Source organism: Hypanus sabinus, chromosome 4 (assembly GCF_030144855.1).
Source record: "Hypanus sabinus isolate sHypSab1 chromosome 4, sHypSab1.hap1, whole genome shotgun sequence".
Classification (NCBI taxonomy): domain Eukaryota; kingdom Metazoa; phylum Chordata; class Chondrichthyes; order Myliobatiformes; family Dasyatidae; genus Hypanus; species Hypanus sabinus.
Genome location: NC_082709.1, coordinates 187,136,106 through 187,159,348, shown reverse-complemented (window position 1 = coordinate 187,159,348; position 23,243 = coordinate 187,136,106).

The following is a 23,243-nucleotide window of genomic DNA, read 5'->3' as shown; positions in this document are numbered from 1 at the left end:
TAAATTAGAATAAGATATACATGTTAAGTTAAATTAGTATAAAAAGAGAACAACAACAAAACAAATAATGAGGTAGTAAACATGGGTTCATTGTCCACTCAGAAATCTGATGGCAGAGGGGAAGAAGCTGTTCCTGAAACATCTTGGAGGAAGTCAAAGGACTTCACCTAGGACATGCTCTTGTCTCATTGCTACCATCAAAGAGGAGGTACAAGAGCCTGAAAACACACACTCAATGTTTCAGAAACTGTTTCTTCCCCTCCACCATACTGATTTCTGAATTGACAATGAACCCATGAACACCACCTCAGTATTTTTGTTTGCTCTTTCTTTGCACTACCTATTTACTTTAATTGTACAGATATTTCTTATTGTAATTTGTAGATTTTATTATTATGCTTTACAGTGTACTGCTACTACAAAACAAACAAATTTCACAGCATCTGCCAGTGGTATTACACATGACCCTGGTTCTGATCAATGTGAAGGAGGAGGGTGAGCTGACAGAGATGGCAAAAACAAAGTTTTTGTTTTAAAAAACAAAGGTTGACAAAGTTAGTGTAGGGCAGATGGGGGAGACTGGGGCCAAGACATTGATTAATAGTTCTAACAAAAAACTTGTCAGAATCTCCTTCCCCCAGACAGCAGAAAGAATGTGGACCTCACTCCATGGGGAGAAGGTGAAGTTAACAGTAGAGAGTAAAAGAGTGACAGATGATGGTGAATTGGATGATGGGAGATGTAGAGGATAGAAGGTGGCAGGTAGAGGCAATAACTTTGTCATTGCTTCCTTTAAAGTCATATGTTATATGCAATATCTTAACTTCTTCTTAATCCCATCACCACTACTGGGGAATATGCTACCAACAGCCCCACGCCAGTGTCCTCTGTTCTGGGTTGATAGAAGGTTGATTGGCCCTGTGGCTTCCATTTTCCCCACACAACTTAATTCGTCTTCTAGGCAAAGATCCTTCTCCCAGGAATGAGGTCTTTGGAGCTTCTGTAGCTCTGGGTTTTTAGGGGATGGGGTTGCTAGCCCCAGGCCCAACCCTCCTCCTTTCACAGCCGGGTGTGGGAGTGTCATTGGCAAAATTGTAACATCATAATAAAAATGGAAAATTCTAGAAATACTCTGAAGGTTAAGCAGCATCTGTAGAGGTTGATATTTCACATTGTGAACTGCATATTATGAGGATGAAGTTTCGCTCGGCTTAGGAGCAGTCCAACTTGAAACTAAGAGATGTGCTAGACTACACCTGAACTGTGAGAGGGAAGAGCTGGACTGTCCAGAGAGTGGGTGAAAAGGTCAGCACCCATACGCTGGCCGAGTGGCCTGTACTGTGCTGCACTGTTCTATATTCTACATTCTCTATTCTATTCCAGGCGGAGATTCCTTTACATCGCTTACTCCCAAGTAATGATATTCTATTTGCAATCCCCAGAATCACTTGTTTGGATTCCACAACTCTACCACTCATGTTTTCAGTTTTCATTGCTGTTTTTTAAATTTTTTTCTCAGCTCAAGCTGGAAAAACCTGAGGTACAGACACAGCCAAGCACTCTCATTTCTCAATTGCTAGGAACTTTCGGACTGTTTTAGTGGTTTTATAGTATTTTGGCTTTCTGCAGGTTTGCATAAATATTACGATGTGGGCTTAATTGTTTAATGCTACTGTGTAGAGACTTTGGGATGATACCATTTGTAGGTGTAACTATTGGGACAATGTATACCCTGTTCAAGTTCCAAAGCCTTTCAATTTCCTCTTTTAATTCAGCAGATTTCAGGTATTTTTCTTTTATTGATTTCTGTATGTTGTGTGTTTGGAATGGTGATATCTATTAAGTAAGTTGTTCTTGCTTGTTTATCCTGTATTATTATATCTTGATTGTCCTATCTGTAATAACGGATTGGCCATAATATAATTTGTCAGAGTTTGACTCTAAAACTGGATCAGGCTTGTATTTATAGTAAAGTGTGGTGTCTTTTACGAGTTTGTAATGTAAAACAAGATTTTGGTGAGTGATGTTTGCCACTTGATTGCGCCTGTGTAAGTAATCAAATTGAGTTAAGTTGCTGCAGGATCCTGTAATGTGTTGGATTTTTTCTGGTCTTTCATGGTATTTTCTGCATTAATCATCTCAAATTTGGTGGTCTTTTATTATGTCATTTTGATAATTTTTTGTGATAACCACCTGGTCCTGTATTGTCACAAAGACTCCTCTGTTTCTGGGACAAGGTCTCCATCTCTGAACCTTTCGCTTTCTTGTCAACATCTAGTCTGCTCAGATCATGGGGATGTCTTGCATGGAGAGTCATGCTCTTCCATTGGTTAACTTTTTCTTCAGTAGTGATAATTTCATCATTTTTCTGGGTTATACTTATCAGTTTAGTGGTGCATCCTTATCAGAATTGCTTATGCTCGTGTGGAACACTGAAGAGGAATGCAAGTATATCTTTAGAAGATTAACTTGACTGTTCTGTAACATATTATTTCTGTTATTCCTCTTCCCCCTTCAGTCCTAGGTGGTGTTAATCTAAGTGTGTTCGAGTGTACATAATGTTTCTAAATTTGTTGTTGTTATTATTTATTTTTTCTCAGCTCAAGCTGTTAAAACCTGAGCCAAGCACACACACTTGTCAGTTGCTATGAACTTTTGGACTATTTTAGTCGTGTTTAGTGTTGTGGCTTTCTGAAGGTTTACATAGATATTCCTAATTGTTTAATTAGTATTCTAGTTGTTTGATGTTATTGTGTCGTGTCTTTGGGATGATATCAGTTGTAGGTTTTACGATTGGGACAATGTGTACCCTGTTCATGTTCCATAGTCTTTCAATTTCCTCTTTAAATCAGTATATTTCTGGTGTTTTTCACTTACTGATCTCTGTATTATATCTGGATGGTTATTATGGATTACCTTATCTGTAATTATTATTATTATTGTTGTTGTGCATTTGCACAGACTGCCTTCTTTTGCACATTTGTTTATTTGGAAGTCTTTTTGTGTAGTTTTTTCATTGATTTTATTGTATTTCTTTGATCTGCTGTGCATACCCACAAGAAAATTAGTGGGATTGAGTTTAAGAGCCGAGAAGTAATGTTATAGCTATGCAGGACCCTGGTCAGACCCCACTTGGAGTACTGTGCTCAGTTCTGGTCAACTCACTACAGGAAGGATGTGGAAACTATAGAAAGGGTGCAGAGGAGATTTACAAGGTTGTTGCCTGGATTGGAGAGCATGTCTTATGGGACTAGGTTGAGTGAACTTGGCCTTTTCTCCTTGGAGTGACAGAGGATGATGAGGAGACCTGAGAGAGTTGTAAAAGATGATGAGAGGCATTGATTATGTGGAAAGTCAGGGGCTGAAATGGCTAACATGAGAGGGCACAGTTTTAAGGTGCTTGGAAGTAGGTACAGAGGAGATGTCAGGAGTAATTTTTTTACTCAGAGAGTGGTGAGTCCGTGGAATGGGCTGCCAGCGGCAGTGGCGGAGGCAGATACGATCGGGTCTTTTAAGAGACTCCTGGAGCTTAGCAAAATGGAGAGCAATGGGTAACCCTTGGTAATTTCTAAAATAAATACATGTTTGGCACGGCATCGTGGACCGAGGGGCCTGTATTGTTCTGTAGGTTTCCTATGTTTCTATGATCAATCTCAGGGTTGTGCGTGGTGACATATACGTACTTTGATAATAAATTTACTTTGAATTTTGAGCCTGTATCACACTTCCAGATACCAGTTATTCTACCTATAACCAACATCCTCGCACCCTTCCAGATAATTTGATTTGATTCCAATCCATCACTCATGCCCAGGTCTCTTGAAATTCTTGACCATGTCTGCAAGCTTTTATGCATTGAGTTACTGCCACATGATTGGCTGATTAGATATTTGCATTAACAAGCAGTTATACCTAATAAAGTGGCTACTGAGTGTATATTCCACGTACAAACCTCAGAACCTCTTGATCAAATTCCGGCCAATAAATCACACCCAGGTCTCTATTATTCTATATATAAGCCAAACTCCAAACCTCTGGATCAGATTCTCTGACTCTCCCATGGCTATCTGTTATTCTATGAATAAACCCCAGTGTAATTAGATTCTTGTTAGTATCTCACAGAGTTCTGTTATCCTAGATATCAACTCTGCTCTGAACCCTTTGATTGGTCTCCAGCCTGTAAGTCAAGTCTGGATTTCTGTTACACAATAGATAAACCTTACTGACCTCTTGATCAGATTGCAGACTAGTACTCGCTGCAGGCTCTCTCTTATTCTATATATAAAATTCTGAAACCTTCAAATATATACAGAGAATTGATGGATCAAGAAACAGAAAGCAGATTGTGTGAACTCTCATTGATAAGTACAATGGAATAAAGGTTGCAACAATTAACACGTCTGTTCCGGATTGAGACAGGTGAGGCTGTGGAGCTGAGTGGTAAACTCCTGCGTCAGGTTTTTATATCATGGGATTAGTTTTTTCTCAAAATAGAGACATACAAAGAGTAAATGATAGACAAAGGGATTCTGCAGATTCTTCATTCCTGACGAAGGGTCTTGACCCAAAATGTCTACTATTTATTCAGAATCAGAATCAGGTTTATTATCACAGGCATGTGACCTGAAATTTGTTAACTTAGCAGCAGCAGTTTATTGTAATACACAATATAGAAGAAAAAAATAATAATAATAAATAAGTAAATCTTATTCAGCACATGCAGTATATGTATATTGAATAGATTAAAAATCGTGGAAAAACAGAAATACAATATATTAAAATAAAGTGAGGTAGTGTTCAACGGTTCAATATTGTTTAGGAATCTTTTGGCGGAGGGGAAGAAGCTGTTCCTGAATCACTGAGTGTGTGCCGTCAGGCTTCTGTACCTCCTACCTGATGGTAACAGTGAGAAAAAGGCATGCCCTGGGTGCGGGAGGTCCTTAATAATGGACGCTGCCTTTCTGAGACACTGCTCCCTGAGGATGTCCTGGGTACCTTGTAGGCTAGTACCCAAGATGGAGCTGACTAAATTTACAACCCTCTACAGCTGCTTTTGGTCCTGTGCAGTAGACCCACCGCCCCCCCCACCCCCGCCATGCCAGACAGTGATGCAGCCTGTCAGAATGCTCTCCACGGTACATCTGTAGAAGTTTCTGAGTGTATTTGTTGACATACAAAATCTCTTCAAACTCCTAATAAAGTATAACTACTGTCTTGCCTTCTTTATAACTGCATCAATATGTTGGGACCAAGTTAGACAATAGACAATAGACAATAGGTGCAGAAGTAGACCATTCGGCCCCTCGAGTCTGCACCGCCATTCTGAGATCATGGCTGATCATTCACTATCAATACCCAGTCCCTGCCTTGTCCCCAAATCCCTTGATTCCCCTATCCATCAGATATCTATCTAGCTCCTTCTTGAAAGCATCCAGAGAATTGGCCTCCACCATCTTCCGAGGCAGTGCATTCCACACCTCCACAACTCTCTGGGAGAAGTTTTTCCTCATCTCTGTTTTAAATAACTGACCTCTTATTCTCAATCCATGCCCTCTGGTACTGGACTCTCCCAACATCTGGAACATATTTCCTGCCTCAATCCTATCAAATCCTTTAATTATCTTAAACGTTTCAATCAGATCCCCTCTCAATCTCCTCAATTCCAGCGTGTACAAGCCCAATCTCTCCAATCTCTCTGCGTAAGACAGCCCTGCCATCCCAGGAATCAACCTAGTGAATCTACGCTGCACTTTCTCAATTGCCAGAATGTCCTTCCTTAAACCTGGAGACCAAAACTGTACACAATATTCCAGGTGCGGTCTCACCAGGGCCCTGTACAAATGCAAAAGGACATCCTTGCTCTTGTACTCAATTCCCCTTGTAATAAAGGCCAACATTCCATTTGCCCTCTTCACTGCCTGTTGCACTTGCTCATTCACCTTCATTGACTGGTGAACTAGGACTCCTAGGTCTCTTTGCATTTCTCCCTTACCTAACTCTACACCGTTCAGACAATATTCTGCCCTCTTGTTCCTGCTTCCAAAGTGGATAACTTCACATTTATTCACATTGAATGACATCTGCCAAGTATCTGCCCACTCACCCAGCCTATCCAAGTCTCTCTGTATTCTCCTAGCGTCCTTTTCGCATGTCACACTGCCACCCAGTTTAGTATCGTCAGCAAACTTGCTGATATAGTTTTCAATGCCCTCATCTGAATCATTGACATAAATCGTAAAGAGCTGTGGTCCCAATACAGAGCCCTGTGGTACCCCACTAGTCACCTCCAGCCAGTCCGAGAAACACCCATTCACTGCTACCCTTTGCTTTCTATCTGCCAACCAGTTTTCTATCCATGTTGAAACCCTGCCCCCAATGCCATGAGCTCTGATTTTACTCACCAATCTCCTATGTGGCACCTTATCGAATGCCTTCTGAAAATCTAGGTACACTACATCCACTGGCTTACCCTCGTCTAACATCCTTGTTACACCCTCAAAAAACTCCAACAGATTAGTCAAGCATGATTTGCCCTTGGTAAATCCATGCTGGCTTGGCCTAATCCTATTACTGCCATCAAGATATGCCACTATTTCGTCCTTAATAATGGACTCAAGCATCTTCCCCACTACTGACGTTAGGCTAACAGGGCGATAGTTCTCCGTTTTCTCCTTCCCTCCCTTCTTGAAAAGTGGGATAACATTAGCCACTCTCCAATCATCAGGAACTGATCCTGAATCTAAGGAACATTGGAAAATGATTACCAATGCATGTGCAATTTCCTGAGCCACCTCTTTTAGAACCCTCGGATGCAGACCATCTGGACCCAGGGACTTATTAGCCTTCAGTCCTATCAGTCTACTCATCACAGTTTCTTTCCTAATGTCAATCTGTTTCAATTCCTCTGATATCTTATGACCCTGGCCCATCCATACATCTGGGAGATTGCTTGTGTCCTCCCTGGTGAAGACAGATCTAAAATACGCAATAAATTCTGTTGCCATTTCCCGTTTCCCATAACAATTTCTCCCAATTCATTCTTCAAGGGGCCAGATCCTCAGAGATCTTGACACCCAGGAACTTGAAACTGCTCACTCTCTCCACTTCCGATCCCTCAATAAGGATTGGTATTCCTCTCCATAAATGCTGCCTGACCTGCTGAGTTCCTCCAGCATTTTGTATGTGCTGCTCCAGAGATTCTGCAGATGCTGAAAATCTTGAACAACGCACACAGAATTGTAGAGCAGGGTTTCCCAGCCTGAACCCTGAGGTCCATGGCATAAAAAAGGTTCTGGAGGAACTAAGCGGGCCAGGCAGTGTCAATAGAAGGAAATAAATATTTGATGGTTTGGGCCATGGCCCAGTATTAGTGAAGGGCTGTAGCCCGAATCATCGACTGTTCAATCCTTTACACAGATGCTACCTGAGTTCTTCCCACATTTTGTGTGTGTTGCTCAAGAATAAATTAGCAACTCTGAGGCAGGGTCTGTTTTCCCTGCACTGAAGGAGGCTGAGAGGAGACGTGGTAGAGGTATATAAGATTGAGATGCATAGTTAGGCACCATCTATGGAGGAGAATAAAAAGCCGATGTTTGTGCTGAGACCCTTTATTAAAATTCAGAGTAAACTTATTTGTCACCATATACAATCCTGAGATTTGTTTTCTTGTGGGCATACTCCATAAATCCAAGAAACACTATAGAGTCAATGAAACAGGATGGACTAAAAGCCAGTGTGCAAAAGACAACAAGCTATGCAAATTCAAAAGAGAAAAAAATAATAATAACAAATAACTGGAAAATAATAATTACAAATATAACCATATAATAATCACAGCACGGAAACAGGCCATCTCAGCCCTATCAAGAGCATGAGATGAAGAGTTCTTGAAAGTGAGTCCGTAGGTTTTGGGAAGAGTTTAGTGATGGGAGTGAGTGAAGTTATCTCCATTGGTTCAAGAACTTGATGGTTGAAGAGTAATATTTTTTTCTGAACCTGACGTTGTGAGTCCTGAAGCTCCTGTACCACCTTCCTGATGACAACAGTGTGAAGAGAACATGGTCTGGATGGTGGGTATCCTCAATGATGGATGTTGCTTTCCTGCAAGAACACTCTGTATAGATGTGCTCAATGTTGGGGGCTTTACCCATGATGGTCTGGGCTGTATCCATTACTTTCCATTTAAGGCTATTGGTGTTTCCATACCAGGCTGCAATGCAGCCAATCAGTATACTGTCTAGCCACTTAAGACTATAAGCCAATAAGATATAGGATCAGAATTAGGTCATTTAGCCCATCGAGTCTGCTCCACCATTTCATCATGGCTGATCTATTTTATCTCTCAGGCCCAGTCTCCTGCCTTCACCCCCCCCCCCATCCATATCCCTTCATTCCCTGACCAATCTAGAATCTATCAACCTCTGCCTTAAATATACATAAAGACTTGGCATTTAGAGCTGCCTGTAGCAAAGAATTCCACAGATTCACCACTCTCTGGCTAAAGAAATTACTCCTCATCTCTGTTTTAAAAGGATGCCTCACTTTTCAGAGGCTGTGTCCTCCAGTCTTATACCCTCCCACCATATTAAACATCCTCTCCACATCCACTCTGTCAAGGCCTTTCACTATTTGGTAGGTTACAATGAGGTTGCCCCCTTATTCTTCTCAGTTTCAGTGAATACAGGCCCTGAGCTATTCTATGCCCTTCATATGACAAGCCATTCACTGCTGGAATCATATTTGTGAACCTCCTTTGAACCATCTCCAGTTTCAGCACATCCTTTCTAAGATTAGGGGCCCAAACCTGCTCACAATACTCCAAGTGAGGCCTCACCAGTGCTTTATATAGTCTTAAAATTGCATCCTTGCTTTTATATTCTAGTCTTCTGAAATAAATGTTAACATCACATTTGCCTTCCTCACCACAGATGCAACCTGCAAATTAACCTTTAGGGAATCCTGCACAGGACTTCCAAATCCCTTTGCACCTCAGATTTTTGTATTTCCTCTTCAGTTAGAAAATAGTCAACACTTCATTTCTTTTACCAAAGTGCATGACCATACAATTCCTGACGCTGTAATCCACCTGCCATTTCTTTGTCTGTTCTCCTAATGTGTCTAAGTCCTTCTGTAGCTCCTCTACTTCCTCAAAACTACCTGCCCCTTACCTGCAGTATCTTCATATTGCCTGCAAACTTTGTAACAAAGCCATCAATTCCATCAATCAAATAATTGGTAAAAAGAATTGGTCCTAACACTGACTCTGTGGAACACCACTGGTCACCAGTAGGGAACCAGAAAAGGCTCCCTTTATCCCCACTCTTTGCCTTCTGCCAATCAGCCACTGCTTTATCCATGCTAGAATCTTCCCTGTAATACCATGGGCCCGTAGCTTGTTAAGCAGCCTCATGTGTGGCACCTTGTCAAAAGCTTTCTGAAAGTCCAGGTATATAACATTAGCTGATTCTCCTTTGTCTATCCTGCTTGTTACTTCTTCAAAGAATTCCAACAGATTTGTCAGATGAGATTTTGTCTTGAGGAAAGCATGCTGAATAAGTTTGTTTATAGAAGTTTGTCAAAGTTTTAGATGTTATGCTGAATCTCTGGTTACTCGATCAGTCAGGGCGTCAAGGTTATGGGGAGAAGACAGGACAATGGCTTTGAGAGTGGCCATTTTATTAGGCACACCTGTACACCTGCTTGTTAATTCAAATATCTAATCAGCCAATCATGTGGCAGCAACTCAGTGCATAAACACATGCAGACATGGTCAGTTGTTGTTTAGACCAAACATCAGAATGGGGAAGAAATGTGATTTCAGTGACTTTGACAGTGGAATGATTGTTAGTGCCAGATGGGGTGGTTTGATATCTCAGAATGATCTTGGCTGATCTCCCGGGATTTTCATGTACAGCAGGCTCTAGAGTTTACAGAGAATAGTGTGAAAAACAAAAAAAAAACATCCAGTGAGCAGCGGTCCTGTGGGCAAAAATGCCTTGTTAAAGACATTTTCAAGCATATAGTAAAGCGACAGTAACTCAAAGAACTATGTGCAGAAGGGCATCTCTGAATGCACAACACATCAAACTTTGAAGTGGGTGGGCTACAGCAGGCCCCCCCAGGTTCCATTCCTGTACCTAATAAAATCAGGCAGAATAGAATGGTGGAGCAGACTAGATGGGCTGAATGGCCTAATTCCTACACTTTTGGTTCCCAACCCACCTGCTATTAGAAAGGCATTCACCTAGTTTACATCACCAACCCCCCCACCGATTGTGAACCCCTCAATTAAATCTCATGCTCCGTGCTACATGCTGGTGCAGAAATCAAAGTATAGACAGAGGTTAGGGTGCAGAGGTGAGAGAGGGCTCGGGGTGGGAGTGACAGAGGGAAGGAAGGGAAAAGGGGGCATTAAGCTAAGTACTGCCTGAGGGATGTCTTACTGTCACTGTTGATGCAGTTGGCAAAGTGTGAGTGATAATGACTTGTATTAATTTATTGACATACAGCACAGAATAGGCAGAAAGTGAAAGTTAAAAATGGAAAATAAAAATACAAACCTTCATCAGACTCGGAGAAAGAAGATAGTTATCAGATGCATGATTATTGATTGGGAGATACAACTTGGAATAGACCCTTCCAGCCCTTTGGGTAGCCCCTCCTCCCCAGCAGCCCCCGATTTAACCCTAGTCTAATCACGGGACAGTTTACATTGACCAATTAACCTGCTAACTGTGGGAGGAAACTGGAGCACCTGGAGGCAACCCAGGCAGCGGCAGGAAGGCAATGATGGTGAAAGGCAGTTTAAAAAATGTGCAGCAGAAGAACTTAGAACACCACGGCGTGACCCCGATTCCAACTGTAAGCAATTAGTGTAATGCTATTGCACTGCTGTTACAATTCTATTACACTGCTATTACAATGCTATTACACTGCTATTGTACTGCTATTACAATTCTATTACACTGCTATTATAATGCCATTACACTGCTCTCCCCATGACCGCATAGGTTTCTTTCAGCTTCTCAGGTTTCTTCCCACTTTCCAAAGACGTACGGTTATCATCAGTGAGTTGTGTGAGTGCTATGTTGGTTCTGGAAGTGTGGGGACACTTGCAGGTTGCCCCCTTGTACTGTGTTGGTCGTTGACCCAAACGATGCATTTCACTGTGTGTTTTGATGTTTCGATGTACATGTGACAAATGAAGCTAATCTTTTACCTTTTCATTATAGGAAGGATGTGGAAGCTTTAGAGAGGGTGCAGAGGAGGTTGACCAGGATGCTGTCTGGATTAGAGAGCATGTTTTATGTGGATAGATTCAAGATTGTTTAATGTAATTTCCAGTACACAAGTATAAAAAAGAACAAAATAATTGTTATTCCTTGTTGAGCTTTTATGATTCAATGAGCACAAAAACACAATAAGATAAAGAGCACAATAATAATAAAAAACACAATAAATATAAATACACAAGATAGATTACATACGCTGATTTTATATCCATAAAGTGTCATCCAGGAGTGTCTGTACATAAAGCGACTGACAGGAAATGATATAGTGGTGATGGGGGATGTGGAGGGGCGGGTTGGTGGGGGGAGGTGTTGATCAGCCTTACTGCTTGGGGAAAGTAACTGTTTTTGAGTCTGGTGGTCCTGGTGTAGATGCTACGTAGCCCCCTCCCTGATGGGAGTGGGACAAAAAGTCCATGAGCAGGGTGGGTGTGATCCTTCATGCTGGGCCTTTTCCAACACCTGTCTGTGTACTTAAAGGAGGGGAGGCTGATGCCATTGATGTGTTGGGTGATTTTGACCACCTGTTGTAGCGCCTTCCAATCCGCCGCAGTGCCATTTCCGTACCAAACAGTGATGCAGCATGTTAGGGTGCTCTCTGCTGCACATCTGTGGAATGATGTGCAAAGTCCAGCTCTGTTTAGCCTCCTCAAAAAGCAGGGGCATTGGTGAGCTTTTTGATGTATTCTGGGACTATGAGAGGTTACGCGAGGTGTGTACCCTTAGGAGTTTGAAGATAGCTTAATCTAGTTAGGGCTTCTCTCCTTAGAGTGACGGAGGATGACAGGCAGCTTGATAGAGGTGTACAAGATGATATGAGACACAGATTGAGTGAACAGCCAGAGACTTTTCCCCAGGGTGGAAATGGCTAATATCAGGGGGTATCATTTTCAGGTAACACACAAAATGTTGGAGGAACTCAGCAGATCAGGCAACATCTATGGAGGGAAATGAATAAACAGCTGACATTTTGGGGCAAGAACCTTCTTCAGGGCAGTGTTAAATGTCCTGTGTTGCCCACAGACTCGTGTCCATAACTCAGTCTGTTGTGGGCTTCAAAGAAAATCAGACTCCTTGCTGCACCCTCTCAGGCAAGGAACCAATCAGTAACAATGGCAAGATGTGCCTGAACATCTTCCAGACACTTAATAGACTGGTCCCTAAAAATTTAATTGAAAGACAGGGAATATCCTGGAGAAATAAGAGACATGGTTAAGACCCAGAGTACTGAGTAATACATATTTTACAACACAGCCATATAAAAACTGATAACCACATTAAAAATCTCATGAGCTCATCAATATTTAAAGAACACTAAAACACCACAGTGGATGCACTTGGAGCTTTACATCCAGTCTAGCTAAAATGTGTTGACATTTCTTTTAATGAATAACTAGCTCCTTGTTAGTTTTAATGATTGATTCGATGCTGCGTATAAATTCATTACCTCCCGAATCTCATTGAACCTGCCTCTCCATTCCAACGCCTTATTCCTCTCCCTATGAGGAAATTGTCAGATGTTACGCTTCCATTGTGGAACAACAATGTGAAGTTCAAGTGATCCTGAAGATGCTGGAAATCTTGAGCGGGTGCAAGGTAGATTGGAAGTAGAGAGAGAGGGATGACAGGGGATATATCACAGCTAAAAAAGCTCCCTGACGCCTCTACTTCCCCAGGAGGCTAAAGAAATTTGGCACGTCTCCACAGACTCTCACCAATTCTTATCATTACACCATAGAGAATCCTGCCATCAGACTCAGGACTCACACCACCAGAACAGTTACAACCTCTCAACCATCAGGCTCTTGATCAAAAGGGCATAGCTATACTCGCAACATCATTGAGATGTTCCACAACCAATGATCTCACTTTAAGGACTCTTTTTCTCATTATCTCATGTTCTCATTATTTATTACTATTTATTTATATTTGCAGTTGCACACTTTCTACTCTTCTGCATTCTATTTGATCTTTTATTATAGACAATAGACAATAGGTGCAGAAGTAGACCATTCGGCCCTTCAAGCCTGCACCGCCATTCTGAGATCATGGCTGATCATCTACTATCAATACCCTGTTCCTGCCTTGTCCCCATATCCCTTGATTCCCCTATCCATAAGATACCTATCTAGCTCCTTCTTGAAAGCATCCAGAGAATTGGCCTCCACTGACTTCCGAGGCAGTGCATTCCAGACACCACAACTCTCTGGGAGAAGAAGTTTTTCCTTAACTCTGTCCTAAATGACCTACCCCTTATTCTCAAACCATGCCGTCTAGTACTGGACTCTCCCAGAATCTGGAACATATTTTCTGCCTCATCTTTATTGAACCTGTTATAGTTACTATTCTATAGATTTGCTGAGTATGTTCACAAGAATATGAATCTCAGGGTTGTATATGGTGACTGTACGTGCTATGATAATAAAATTTACTTTGAACTTTAGAAAGCATTCTGTCTGGGTGTATAATGGCTTGGTATGGCAACTGCCCTGTGTGTGACTGCAACAAACTGCAGAGGGGATATGGATGTCACAGGAACCAGCCTCCCCTCCCTGGATTCTGTCTACACTTCTCACTGTCTCAGTAAAGCAGCCGACATAATTAAAGTTCCCACCCTCTCCAGACATTCTCTCTTCTCCCCGCTCCCATCAGAAGTTTCAAAAACCTAAAAGCACATACCACCAGGCTTGAGGACATCTTCAGTCCCACCGTCTATTGACCAGTTCCCTAGTATGATAAGAAGGATCATGGCCCCACAATCTACCATGTTATGATCTTGCACCTTATTATTTATCTACATGGCACTTTCTCTGTAACATTAAGACTTCATTCTGCATTCTGATATTGGATTATGAGGTGATTGGTGGTGAGGAAGAGTGTGAGAAGCCAGGTAGGGGAAGTAAACGAGGGTTGAGTTGACATTCTGAGGTGATTGGTGGTGAGGAAGGGTGTGGGATGCCGGGTAGGGGAAGTAAACGAGGGTTGAGTTGACATTCTGAGGTGATTGGTGGTGAGGAAGGGTGTGGGGTGCTAGTTAGGGGAAGTAAACGAGGGTTGAGTTGACATTCTAAGGTGATTGGTGGTGAGGAAGGGTGTGAGATGCTAGTTAGGGGAGGTAAACAAAGGTTGAGTTGACATTCTGAGGTGATTGGTGGTGAGGAAGGGTGTGGGATGCCAGGTAGGGGAAGTAAACGAGGGTTGAGTTGACATTCTGAGGTGATTGGTGGTGATGAAGGGTGTGAGATGCCAGGTAGGGGAAGTAAACGAGGGTTGAGTTGGGAGGCTGGTGCTCAGTTCATGGTCCATGTTCCTTCTAAGTTGTGACATTCTGTGTATGTTCAAATAGTTTTTAATACTGGTGAGGGCTTCAGACTTGCTCAGTCCACTGGGTGAAAAAATATTACATTAATTCCCTGACTAACAAAAACCTTAACCCTCCGGCATTTGGCTACTGGTTTCTGTTCTAAAGGGTCTTGAAGATGGGTCTCGACTGTTTATTCCTCTCCATAGATGCTGCTTGGTCTGTTGAGTTCCTCCAGCATTTTGTGGGTTTTGCTGTGGATTTCCAGCATCTGCAGATTTCCCCAGGTTTATAAGGAACCATATTTATTTACTTCTTTGTTTTTTACTTTGAGATTTTTAATTAGAAATAAAATAAAGAAGAAACCTCACAGCAAAAAGTAGAAGCCTTTTGGCTTGAGATGTTGTTACAACTCTTTAACCTACTCTAAGATCAATTGAGCCTTTCCCTCCTATCTAACCCTCCATTTTCCTATCACCCACTGCCCCTAATACATCAGCCTCTACCACCATCCCTGGCAGGGCATTCTATGCATTCTCTATTCTCTGTTAAAAAAGTTGCCTCCGGCATCTCCATACAGTATTGTAACAGGTCCTCTGGCCCAATGAGTGCACGCCCCCCAATTGCACCCATGTAACCAATTGACTTTTAGACAATAGACAAAAGACAGTAGGTGCAGGAGTAGGCCATTTGGCCCTTCTAGCCAGCTCAGCCACTCACTGTGATCATGGCTGATCATACACAATCAGTACCCCGTTCCTGCCCTCTCCCCATATCCCTTGACCCCGCTATCTATAAGAGCTCTATCTAACTCTCTCTTGAAAGCATCCAGAGACTTGGCCTCCACTGCCTTTTGGGGCAGAACATTCCACATATCCACCACTCTCTGGGTGAAAAAGTTTTTCCGCATCTCTGTTCTAAATGGCCTACCCCTTATTTTTTAGAATGTGTTTGTCTTCAGAATGTGGAGAAAACCCAGGTGGTCAAAGGGAGCAAGTAGAAACTTCTTACACACAATGTTAGTTGTACTGTTATCGATCTATGCATTTTGACCCTTCCCCATTTTATGCACAGCCCCTTTACCTACTTTATTTAAGAGGAGGGCCAATCCAGTTTGGGTTAAATTCTGTGCCGGCCCTGAGCATCGGCCCTCTTTGGAATTTAATGTTGGATGAGGATGGAGCCCAGAGCAGGATCGGGAGTTCTCTGGAAGGAGTTTTCACTTTCGATGTCTTTCACCATGGATTAACATTTGCAAAGCTGCCTTCCCCTCCTGTCACTCATGCTGCATCTGTGTGTCCTTTTGGTCTGTCCAAGGAGGCGTTTTGTCCTCGAGTGTGGAGAAAGCTGATTGGACAGAGAGTTGGAATGGGCAGGAAAAGCTACTCACCGCCTGGCAGGTCAGCTGTCTTTATTCATTACTGAAATTGGAGAGGATTTGCAGATTTAATTATCCAGGCTTCTCTCCTTACCTTCAATCACCCACACAGGAAAGCACAAAACTTTATTAATTAATTTATTTAGAGATTCAGAATGGAATTGGCCCTTTTGATCTTTGAGCCTCGCTGCCAGCAACCCACAAATTTAACCCTAGCCTAATCACAGGACAATCTACAATGAGCGATTAGCCTATTAACCGGTACGTCTTTGGACTGTGGGAGGAAACTGGAGCATCTGGAGGAAACCCACGGGGTCATGGGGAGGACGTACAGACTCCTTACAGACAATGTCAGAATAGAATTCTGAACTCCGAGCTGTAACAGCGTTGAACTGACTGCTACAAAATAGAACATTAGGAGGACAACACAAGGGAGGGTTTTAAATCCTCCTGAACTGTTAAGATTACCTTTATTTGTCACACTTATGACAAAATATCAAAACCCACAGTGAAACATATTGTTTAGAACATAGCAAATAGACCATTTCAGCAGTGTCACTCTCGCACCCCCCCCCCCCACCTCCCCAAAGACAAGCCTTCAAACCTTCCCCTTTGCTGGGGTCTCTAGTCACTGGTGCCAGCGCCTCAGCATCACGCTTTGTTCCATCTTTGGGAATGGCCTCTTCCTCTCCACCGTCAGATTTCTGAATGGGCCACGAACCTCACCATTTGCACTGATTTTGTACCTCTTATTTATTTCATATACTTCTTATTGCAAATTACAGTATTTTTATGTATTGGACTGAACTGCTGTTGCAAAACAACAAATCTCAATTCTACTTCCCATTTCCATTCTGACAGGTCAGTCCACGGCCTCCTCTACTGCTGCAATGAGGCCACACTCAGGCTGGAGGAGCAACTCTTTATACACCTTCTGGGTAGCCTCCCACCTGATGGCTTGAACATCAATTTCTTAAACTTCTGGTAATTGCTCCCCCATCACTCTCCATTCCTGTCTCCCTCTTTCACCTTATCTCCTCACTTGCCCATCACCTCCCTTTGGTGCTCCTCCTCCTTCCGTGTCTTCTGTCCTGTCCAGCCCTTTATCTCTTACAGCAATCAACTTCCTAGCTCTCCTCTCCCAGTTTCACTTATCACCTACCACCTTGCAATTCTTCTTCCTTCCCCCCCCCCCCAGCTTCTTATTCTGACTTCTCTCCTTCCTTCCAGACCCGATGAAGGGTCTTGGCCTGAAATGTTGACTGTTTACTCTTTTCCATACATGCTCCCTGACATGTTGAGTCACCAGCACGTTGCTCCGGATTTCTTGCATCTGCAGAATCTCTTGTGTTTATAACAAACCTGATTCTGATGCTGAACGTGGTGTATAAGCACAGTGTTGTAGATCTGTAGGTTAGTACAGAAAGAAACGAACCCCTCAGCCCACCTCTTCTGCGCCGACTACCATGAAATCTATGGTAATCCCACCTGACTGCATTAGGTCCTCACCCTTGGCTGTTTGTAATCGTGAACCAGTTGGGTCTGTTTCTGTGCTCTGGTACTCTGTGACTCTATCCCATCCACCATCAGTCCATAGACGATGCCACTCAGATACCTGGGCTGTATTATTGAATTGTGACTGTCTGTTTCTCTGCTATCAGAACCAGTGTTTCCTCTGAGCTGCGCAGTGTGTGGCTGCACAGTAACTGAAATTCTTCCACGCACACAGCCCTGTGGCTATGCAGTTAGAATTGTCTTTTACAGAACATTTTATTGAAGTGCCGCACAGTTTTCAGGCAGTGTAAAAGTTTCCAGTTCAGAGCAATGGAGGGAGCATTGATATATGTGTTTCCTCACTCAGAGGGTGGTGAGAATGTGGAAAGAGCTGCCAGAGCAAGTTGTGCACGTGAGCTTGAAGTTTGTATGGATACATTAATGGTAGAGGTATGGAAGCTATGGGCCCAGTGCTGGGATGGGAATAAGCAGTTTAAATGGCTTGGCATGAACTGGATGGGCTGAAGGGCCTGTTTCTGTGCTATATTTCTCTATAACTCTTATGTGCTGTACGTACTATGTGCCGTGTGTGTCAGTTGGTACTGTGTTTTGCCCCTTGGCACCAGAAGAACGCAATTTCGTTTGGCTGTGTTCATGTATATGGTTGAATGACAATTAAACTTGACCTTGAACTTGAAGTCAGGGCCCAAATGCCCTTTAAGTGTTGAGGTTGTACCTGTGTTTACACCTGCTCTAAACCTAACCCTAAACTCTCTCTACACTCACCCTGCCAGCTCATTTCATATATTGATCACCACCCTCTGTGTGAAAAATTTAGCCCTCTCACCAAAAAATGAACTTACATTTATCCCCTCTCACCTTAAGCGTCAGCCCTCTAGGTTTAGACTCTTCCCCCTTGGAAAAAATTTATGACCATCTCCAGGTATGACCCACCGTCGAGGACGTCTTCAAAAGGTGATGTCTCATGAAAGCAGCACCCATCACCCAGGACATGCCCTCTTACCATCAGGGAGGAGATACAGGAGCCTGAAGACATACACTCAACATTTTAGGAACAGTTTCTCCCCCTCCGCCATCGGACTTTTGAATAGTCCTTGAACACTACCTCACTATTTTGCTCTCTTTTTGCACAATTTATTTATTTTTAATAATATTTCTTATTTTATTGTAATTTATAGTAATTTTTAGATATTGCACTGTACTGCTGCACAAAACAACAAATGTTAGTACACATGTCAGTGATAAATAAATCTGATTCAGTTTCTGATGCCACAAGAACATAAGGCACAGAAACAGAATTAGGCCATTTGGCCCATCAAGTCTGCTCCATTATTCCATCATGGCTGATTTATTTTCCCTCTCAGCCCTATTCTCTTGCCTTTTTGCTATGACCTTTGTTATGAGGACATTCCTGTTGGTGCCCCTCATGATTTTGTCAATCTCTGTAAGGTCACCTTTAAGTCTCCCATGTTGCTGTGTGAATAAAGGCAGCCTGTCCAATCCCTCTTTATAAGTGAAGTTATTCTGGTTTTCATGTCCCTATTTATCACGTTTAAGCAGACTTCAGATGATGGACAACACCTCTCCCTCCCAGAAGCAGCTCTGTGCAGCCATACATAACAATTGAAACGATGATGGAAAGCTCTCCACGGAGGCTGAAATGGTGCTTGATCAAGTATTTGCTGGCTTACCTGTTTGACTGTTATTGCCAAAGTCACTCTTTACCAACCTCAGGCTGTCCATGGCCACCTCATTTTCTCCCAGACAGATTGTGCTGTGCCACATCAGCACTAGTTGCTATAACAGGGACAGAGAGAACAAGAATGTCAGAGACATGAGGGAGGGCGATATCACTTCCCTGAATAAGAAGGTACAGCAGACTCTAAGGATATTGAGGCAAGTAAGACTTCCCCCTCCCCACCACCATTCATTTTAACTGCATTTTACAGGAGCACCATTGAGAGCATCCTGACAAGTTGCATCTCCATCTGGTATGGGAGCAGCAAAGCATCAGACTGGAAGTACCTAGAAAGGACTATGAGGATGGCTGAGGAGATCATAGGGGTTTCACTACCATCCATCAGGGACACTTATCAGGAGCACTGCATACGCAGGGCCCTTAGTATTTTCAAGGACCCAACCCATCCATCCAGAATCCTCTATGACTCTTTACATCAGGCAGGTGACTCTGATGCATTAAGATGAGAAAGGTCAGGATGGGAAACAGTTTCTTCCCTTAGGCCATTAGGCTTCTGAACTCCCTGTCGCATCATGTTCAAAATGTCACTGGTTAATCTGTTCTGTACCCTACAATATTTAATTGATGCACATTATTTATGCTTAGTTCATTTGTAGGTTTTGTTTTTACTTTCCGAAATTTTGTGTGTTATGTGTACCACTGTGCTTTACACCCTGGTTTGGAGAAACGTTGTCCCGTTTGACGGTATACATGAAAATAGTTACCGTAAATGACAATAAACATGACTTGACTTGACTAATGTCATTTTGGAGCAACACACAAGATGGTGAAGGAACTCAGCAGGTCAGGCAGCATGTCTGCAGGGAAAAGGACAGTCGACATTTCAGGTTGAAACTCCAAATGACAATTATTCTGGTTGGCAGCCAGTGATAAATGGTGTTCCGTTGGGGTTGGTGTTGGGACTGCCTCTTTTCACATTATATGTCATCGATTTGGATGATGGAATTGATGGCTTTGTGGCCAAGTTTGCAGTCCATACAAAGATAAGTGGAGGGGCTGGTAGTGCTGAGGAAGCGGGGAGATTGCAGAAGGACTTAGACAGATTGGGAGAATGGGCAAAGATGTGGCAGATGGAATATAGTGTGGGGAAATATATGAGCATGCACTTTGTTAGAAGTAATAAAAACATGGAATATTTTCTAAATGGGGAGAAAATTCAAAAATTAGAGGTGCAAAGTGACTTGGGAGACCCTGTGCAGGATTCCCTAAAGGTTAACTTGCAGGATGAGTTGGTGGTGAGGAAGGCAAATGCAATGTCAACATTCATTTTAAGTGGTCTAGAATATAAGAGCCAAGATGTAATGCAGAGGCTTTATAAAGCACTGGTCATTCCACACTTGGAGTATTGTGAGTGGTTTTGGGCTCCTTATTTAAGATATGTTGGTATGAGAGTGGGTCCAGAGTAGGTTCGCGAGAGTGTTTCCAGGAATGAAAGGGTGAAACATATGAGGAGCATTTGATGGCTCTGGGCTTACACAGTTACTTTTACTTTTTTACTTTACTTTATTGTCACCAAACAATTGATACTAGAGTGTACAATCATCACAGCGATATTTGATTCTGCGCTTCGTGCTCCCTGGAATACAAATCAAAGTAAATATAATAAAAATTTAAATTATAAATCATAATTAGAAAATAGAAAAGGGAAAGTAAGGTAGTGCAAGTCAGGGTCAGGATCCGTTCAGCAGTCTTATCACAGTTGATAGAGTTCAGAAGAAAAAGGGGAGATTTCCTTGAAAGCTATCAAATTCTGAAAAGCCTAGATGAACTCGATATGGAGAGGATGTTTCCTATACTGGGGAAGTCTAGGTCCTGAGGGCACAGTCTCAGAACAGAGAGATATCCAGTTAGAACAGAGATGAGGAGGAACTTCTTCAGCCAGATGGTGGTGAGTTTGTGGAATTGCCACAGACCCTTGTGGAAGCCATCATTTGGGGATATTTAAAGTATGGTTTGATAGACTTTTGATCGGTCACAATCACAGGGAGAAGGCAAGAGAGTGCGGTTGGGAGGGATAATAAATCAGCCATGATGGAATGGCAGAGCAGGCTCACTGGGCTGAATGGTTTAATTCTGCTTCTATATCTTACACTCTAATGATCTAACTGCAAATGGAGCCTAGTGCCAGTGACTGGGTTCAGTTCCTACCATCGTCTGTAAGGAGTTTGTACGTTCTCTCCATGACCATGTGGGTTTCCTCTGGGTGCTCTGGTTTCCTCCAACAGTCCAAAAAGCATGTGCTATAGGGTTAGTAAGCTGTGGGTATAAATTCTGCGTAGTGTTGGAAGTATTATGACACTTGCGGGCTGCTCACAGCACATCCTCGGACTCTGTTGATTATTGATGCAAGCGATACATTTCACTGTATGCTTCAATATACTTGTAACAAGTAAAGCTAATCTTTTATCTTTAAAGATTAATGCATCACCACCCAATGCATTACTGGCATCATCCTACCTGTCACCAATGACGTATATACAGAAAAATGCTGGAAAAAGGCCATTAACATCATCCCCCCCACCCTGTTCATTGACCCCACTTACCATCAGGGTAGCATCCACACCAGGACTACCAGATTTAAAAACAGTTACTCTCCCCAATCAGTGAAGCTGATCAACACCTCCACCCACTAACTGCACCACTGCTTTTTTTATTTCCTGTCTGACACCTTATGTACAGCCTGGTGTCACTTTATGGACATGCAAACAATCTGTGTATATATGCTTCCTCACGTATTAATATTTATTGTGTTCTTTACACTTCATCGTCGTGGCAATCCCTTGAGGTCGAGGATGATGGTCTTCGTTCTGTTGAACTATTTATGGGCTTCACGTGGCTTATGTCCAATCTTGGCTTTGAAAGTTCTTCCGCATTCAGGACAGGTAGTTCCAGACGGCAGATCGGGCTTTGGTTGGTGCTGCCTCTCTTTCCATTTCCTTCTCTTTTCTTCTAATTCTGCACATCTGTTGGCTTCGAAAGTTGCTGCTCATTCTCGGATGATGACTTGCCAGAGTTTCCTGTCCTTGGCATTTGTTCCCCAATTGTTGATGTCGATGTTACATTTCTTCATGTTGGCTTTTAAGATGTCTGAATCTCTTCTGTTGTCCACCTCTTTTACTTTTGCCTTAAGCTGGGAGTAGGAGATTTGTTTCGGCAGATGTTCACTTTATGCTTATTGTATTTATAATATTGCTCTGGATTTGGAGTAACTATTTTCAAAAGTGTTGCTTCCTCAGAGACTCTTTTTGTTTGTGATAGATCACTTGAAGCAGAACACAAGTATAATTTCAGACTACTTGTACCACGTAGGAATTTGGAGAAACAAGAAATTAACTTTTATTGAATGTAATGCATTTAATTGCTTAACAGTGCTGACACTCTGCAATAGTTCAACTAAGCTAAAAATGTTTTGTTGATGATTTTCATTTGTACTCAGTGTCTGAGGCTCCTCTTAAGTGTCCAACAATCATCAGCCAGCATTGATGGATTCCAGTTGCCCTGAAACCGATTCTCCATGACCGTAATGTCCTGGTCATGCTTGTTGTTGAGACTGTGAGGATTTGCAGGGAAGATGTCTAAATGAAAATGCAGAAAATTAATCTTCGATGACATGTGGCACTTCATGCTTTTGTATGTTTGAAGCATGTTGTCAACCAGCTGCACGTGGTTTGGTGCTCTGTAGTTGCCAAGAAAATTTTCAACAACATCCTTGAATGTCTTCCATGCGATTTTCTCTGGTCCCACTGGAAATTCTTTGAACTTCTTGTCATTGATGATCTGGTTGATTTGTGGGCCAACAAAAATGCCTTCCTTAGTCTTGACATCAGTTATTCTGACTTGAATTATGAATTGAAATAACAAATACAGGCGATTTCTAAAAATTGGTGTAATTTTGTGGTGATTTTCATGAACAGCAGCCCAAAATCTGTAAGATACACTCAAGTGTATTCAGGAAGTAAACTGTTCATTGTCCGCTTTAATAATTTTGTTCTCTACACTTGT